Genomic DNA, 6,678 nt, shown 5'->3' with positions numbered 1-6,678 from the left:
AAAGGAGTATTTTTTTTTTAAATAAATAAAACAAATATTTTATTTATGGATATAGGTTATTTAGAGCGTTTTTATTGATTTTGTAGTATGTCTTATCTCATTTATAGTATAAACGAAATAAGTACACGTATCACGTCTGTATACATGATATATGGAAAAGAGCACCCTCCATGTATCTCGTTTATCATATAAACGAGATATGCACATACGTATTTCGTTTTCACGGTAAATGAGATATAGGCCAAAGTTAAAATGTTGTTACGTAAACGAGATATAGTACTACAAAATTCAATCAACTATAAAAAGATCTATAAACTATTAGTATTTTCCACAAATATCTCAATCCTTCTTCTCATCCGTTTCCCTCACAGCTGTAAAAATTTAACACCCTCTCAATATTTAAAGGCTTCAATTTTAGACTATATATCCTAAAATTGACATATAGCTGTTCAACATACAGATTCGAATCAGCCTTAACAATTTCAGGCTTTCTATCTTTTGTCCAAAGAAGGAACTCTGATACACAGTAGATAGTACAGTTCCAACTCCGTGAATCCAGTCCCGACCCAATAAGGCATTATAGCTTTCCCTCGAAGACACCACCACGAAAACAGTGTTTCGCTCAAAAGATCCCACCTTCACCCCAAGGTAACCAGACCTTTAGAGGGAGTAGAAGCACCACTAAAGTCTGTTTTAGCAATGTTGGTGGGAACCAAATTATCAGGATGCTTACCAAATTTCATCAACATCCTCTCCGGTAAGAGACTTATTACTGCTCCGCCATCAATTAAGACTTTATTTACTTTAATTCTACTCATAGTTGTAGTAATATGAAGTCGGCGAAGATGAGACTTTTGTTTTTCAAAAGACCTAAGAAAATACCCTGGTTCATTCGAAAAAGCTTCTTCAACATCCATATCATAATCTTTTTCAGGGCCGCCTTCATATTTGCCCAAGTATTCAGTTGGAATAATTGAAATAGTCCCAACCTGTTTATCATCTCCCTTTTCGAAATACTCTTCATCCAAGTCAACATCCTTGTCTTTGTCAACACCTGGAGTATTAGCTATCACCTTACCTTTGTCCAACTTCGCAGGAGAAGGAATATCCTTTGGGCATGTTTTCCCATCAGAAGGAAAACCGATTCGAGAGTGCACCGAAGGTGTTGCCCCCTTACCTTTACTAGAATTAGTTTTCTTATTTTATGGATTGATCCCGTCTTCCTCTACCCCTTAAATATCCTCTGACTCGACCACGGTGGTAAGGATATTGACCTCGAGGAGGTCCCCGATTTCTCCACTGTGGGTTCCGTCGGTATTGGACATCTCGACTCTAGAATTCTTGACAATTTCGAATCCATTGAACCCCTATAGTCTGAGAACGGCTCATCGGTGCGATAGCATTCTGCTGAGGAGCCTTGGAACTTTGTCCTTCCACTCGTCTAATTGGTTGCTTTTGACGAGCCTGCTCTTCTCTATGAGCCAATTCCTTTTTCATCCTCTCTTTCTCAAAGATTGCTGCAGCCTTAGTATCGAACACAGCATTGCATCGAGGACACAGAAATAGTGAAATACATCCCGATCTTTAAGTTTTTACTGCATAAGGAACTCCAACAATCCATCCCCTACACCAGGGTATACAGATTAGATTTGTGACTCGAAATCACCTAGAGCCACGTCAAAATCATAAGACATTCCAACCATATTTACTCCAAAATATGGTTCAGCAAAACTGGCCTCAGCGTCGAAAGGATCAGCATCAACTTTCATCTCTTTCCTCCCATCATCAAACTTCAAACGTCTTTCCATAATGGCCTCCTATATCAGATCCCTGAAACGAACACAGCTGTTAGTCGAATGACTAGTTGCTTGGTGAAATTTTCAATAAGGTTTTCCTTTTAAATCTTTTACCGAGAGTAAAGTTCTACCCTCAGGCAGAATTAACTGTTTATCTTTAAGCAACACATCAAAAATCTTATCAGATTTCAAGATATCAAAACTATATTTCTTTCCACTCTTTAGTTTTGAATCATTCGACTTTTCATTACTAGGGAGCTTTTTAAGTAAAGAACAAACATATGGAGGACCCTTCTTAAGTTCAGCCAAATTAACCTCTGCTTCGAAATCGAACTCCTCTTCCGAGGATTCCATGGCCACATAAGCAACCTTCTCCTTTTGATTAAAAGATTTACTCTTTAACCTTTGTTCATTCTTATATTTCTCTTTTTCCTTCTTCATAAGTTCAACCTGACGAATTCTTTCAACCAAATGGGCCAAATCAGGTATATGCACATTAAGCAGTTTTCGACACATATAGAATCTTAACGCCATAACTACTATTTTCACTACTTCACTCTCAGGTAATGACACATAACACCTACTTCTAGCATTTTTGAAACGTATCATATAGTCATCAATGGTTTCACTATCTTCTCATTTCAAAGGTACTAGGTCAGTAACTGCTACATTCAACTCTCCTCGATAAAATTGACCATGAAAACCAGTTTCCAACTGATTGCACGTCGTTATCGAATTTGGTCTGAGATTCAAAAACCAAGTAAACTCATTCTTCATTAACGAAGAAGGAAAAAATTTTATTTTCAAATTCTCATCATTGGCTAGATTCCCAATCTCAACCAAATATCGAGCGACATGTTCAGTAGTCGATTCTCGAGCTTCTCCTGTAAATTTTGTAATTATTTTCGGATTCTTCATCCCTCTTGGCACTTCAGCCATTTGAACAACTTGAGAGAAAGCAGACACAAAATGGGGTCGGTTCACCATAATCCTATTGAGTACATTTTCTACAATCCTTGTGAGTTGATAATGTTCACCACTATGATTAGCACGTAATTGGGCCAGAACATCATCTGCATTTTGAACACGGAGAATTATCTGAGAATTTTCTCTGTTTAAAATATTGTTTTCATTTTGAAATAGATTTTCGAAACCCTCATTATTCCCCCTGACATCATGCCTTTCGCCTTCATCATAATCAACGATTCGAGCAATCCATTCAACTTGGCTTGCAAGATGTTCGAATTTCGATTTGTGATCAGTCATCATAGGATTTAGAATTCTAGTCATTTATTGAGTCAATAAGTTGACCAGATCATGATGACTTTCCTCTACATGTTGTCAAAATGCCACTATAGAATTAGAAGCATTCGACGTAGAGCCCACATTATAATCACGAAAAAATTCAGAATACTGTTGTAGATTTTCAGAATTATTTACTCCATTTACATTCTCAAAACGAATGGGAGGAACAAAACCACTCATCGGTGGAGTATAACCGGGAGGAAGACCATAAGGAGGCCAACCAATAGTTACTGGAGGCTGAACTGGTGGTAAGTTACCACGTGGACGAATATTACGCCCATTAGTTCCAGTTTGTACACTAGTATGCACTGTACTTTCACTTACAATCAAACCTTCTGAACGTGAAGTAACGTCTGAAGATTGCACATTTACTAGTATGCTGTCATTGGTGGACGAACCACCATTCACATTTGACACTTCATCAGTCATGTGAATAATCCTTCCACTTTCCAATTGCATACACCAAATGACACCAACAATCTTTTGACACACTTCAGTTTAAAACTGTCCAACTGGGCGTGCCAATTTATTTTGTCAATTTTTAACAAATCGATAGTGGTTCGATGATAATGGTCTAGGAGCGAAACCTACTCCTCTTTTGCAGGTACCAGTAGGTGCGAAAGACTAAAAAAGCGTAAAATAAAGATTTCGAAAAGTAAAATTTACTGAAATCGAAATGATTTGCATTAAATTTTAAATAAAGCAATAAAAATACCTCCGATTGGGTCAAAGGACTTTTGACATGAACAGTAAAGGTACTGAAATGTAAATTTGACAATAAAATTAAAATATGCTTTGAAGATAAATTGAACAGGAAAAGATAAAGTTTGTAGAAATTGTAAAATTGAAAAGTAAAGACAATGGAAGGAACCCTACAGAAATCGAACTCGAATGCAAACTCAGAAATTCGCTGGGGATGTGAGTGTGCTTGAGCGTATTTCTAGAGAAAAGTTCCAACCTCTATCTCCTAAGTCTTACTCATATTTATAACTTGCTTCCACAACCGACCATCAATTGCACGATGTTGCCTTGCGTGCGGATTTCCGGGTAACCGTTCCCGCTCCTTTGCCCATGAGCGTTACCAACAAATTCCTAATTCAGAGAAAGCCTTCGAAATCCCCACTCGTGTAACCGCTCGATTCCTCATTCGAAAAACTGCTCGATTTTCCATTTCGAATAACAGTTCGATTTATCAAAGTGTCAAAATCGAGTCCGTGTCAAATATTTTTCACTTAACACTTGCACGTGTATCTCTCGGCCTCTATTTTCCTTCTGACACTTTACCAACATTTCGAATCAGCTTAATCTTTTGAAAGTAAATATTTCGATTAGTAGTAAATTAACATTTACTAAAAATACATTTGACACCTAACAAATGTTAATAACTTGCCAACTAACCTATTTTATATTACCAAAACATAATCTATTCTACTCATGTGCAACAATACCAAATCTATCAAAGTACCCTAACTATAATCACCATTACTTATTTATTTAAAAGATAAAAATAACAACACTAACCTGAAAGTCTATTACTCTCGCGATGTGTGAAAAAGCATTTAAGCGGTTGATGTGATCGTCCTGTGCATCTGCGCCGCCATAACATCTAAGTATCTCAGAAAAATCAACAAAACGTGCGATAAAAAGAGATATGAATAGGCTGATGGATATGGATAGTGACACTACAGGCGCTGTCAACGAGTTACATATATATAAGTGTGTTTAAGTTTTATCTCGTTTACTGTGTAAACGAAATAAGTATATACATATCTCGTTTACACTATAAACGAGATAAGTCACGCGTCAGATCACGTGTACAAACGTGTTATATGTACTTGCTAACATGTCTGATCTCATTTACAGTATAAGTGAGATATGTACATATTTATTTTGTTTATATTAAAAAGAAAATAAGACCGCTGCAAAAATCCATAAAAATATTCCAAATAACTTATATTTATAAATAAAAAATTTATTTTATTTATTTAAAAAAAAATTGTGAAAGAGAGAATATGTGCTCAAAAACACAAATTAACTAAATGAAATAATGTTTAATTTTGTTTCTAAATTTATACGTGAATCTTAATTTAGTCTCTGAAGTTTTATTGTCTCTATTTAGTCTTTAAACTTTGTGAATATGATTCATATTAACGAAACGCTAATGTGGATAGTTGGATGTTGGACTCTGTAAAACTATATCGTTTTTGTTTTGACATTTAAATAACCAAAAAACAGTATCATAAAATGGTATTTATTAAAAAAATTTCTTCCAAAACATGTGATTTGGCATTATTTTTGGACTATTTGAGTACCAAATCTAAAACGACATCATTTTATAAGTTTTAGTGTGACATCTGACTGTTCATGTTAGAACTCTTTTAATACTTGTATGCTACTAATTATCTCAAGAACTAATGTTAATCACGTTTGTTAGATTTAGAGACTAAATTAAGTCAATTGAAACTTCAAAGACTAAGAATGTGTTTGGTAAACGCTTTAAAAGCACAAGAACCACGTAGGGTGAGCATGGCCCGATCCGACCCAAAGACCCAGCCGGTCCTGAACACTTTATGGGCTAATTTGGTGTGATTTCACCGAGTCTAGGGCCGGGTAAGAGTCTAAAAAATAGACCCGGTCATTATTTCGGGTCGGGTCCAGGCCATAGCTCGGGTCACCAGAACTCGGCCCGGTGGCCCGGTCATCATACACAATTAATATTTTGTGTTATTAGTGATGGATGATGGATATTCTTATGTGGAATATAATAAACCTTAATATTTTGTGTTATTAGTTATTATAAGACTATAAGTTAATGTTTTATGTTTAAAATGCATAAGATTTTAGATTAATGCATAATATTCTGTTATTTGTATTTATTTAAATATTTGGTGTTATTAGACAATATTAATATTGATTATGGTTATGCTTTAATTTTAGAGAAGAGTTAGTTCTTGTTATATTTTTTAAGTGAATTTTACCATGTCGAATAATGGTTGGAGTCATGAAAATTTGGATATTTTCACATGCTAGCTTATAAGAAGGTATCAAGGTAATGTAATGTTAACGACTCGATTTTCACCCGATTTTTACTCGGTATAATCGTGAACCGAAAGTATATAGGTTTCATCGAGTCTAGAGTCGGATTTGGGTATAATAAATAGGTCTGATATATATTTCGAATCGGGTTTAGGTCACATCAAATCCGGTTTCACCCGACCCATGCACACCCCTAAAAGCACGTTTAATCTTCTTGAACAATGTCATAATTTTTTGTTTGGCTAACTTTCTTTTTCCTCTGAACGCGAACATAATTCTGAGTTGAACTCCCTTTTAACATCAGCAACAAATAGTAACTTTTGTGTTTAGGTTTTGCATTCAATTGATAGATTGAAAAATTAATTAAAAAATTTATTTTTTTTTACTAATTTTTCCATTTAATCTCATTTACAACGAGTCAATGAAAGATACCAACAATATTCATAAGAGTTCTTGAATTTTTTTCATGACTATACTTTATAAATAAATATTTTTTTAATATTATTGTTAGTATTCTTTGTTAAGTTTGATAAAATTGTGA

This window comes from Arachis ipaensis, chromosome B07 (assembly GCF_000816755.2).
Source record: "Arachis ipaensis cultivar K30076 chromosome B07, Araip1.1, whole genome shotgun sequence".
Classification (NCBI taxonomy): Eukaryota; Viridiplantae; Streptophyta; class Magnoliopsida; order Fabales; family Fabaceae; genus Arachis; species Arachis ipaensis.
Note: the sequence above shows the minus strand (reverse complement) of the source record.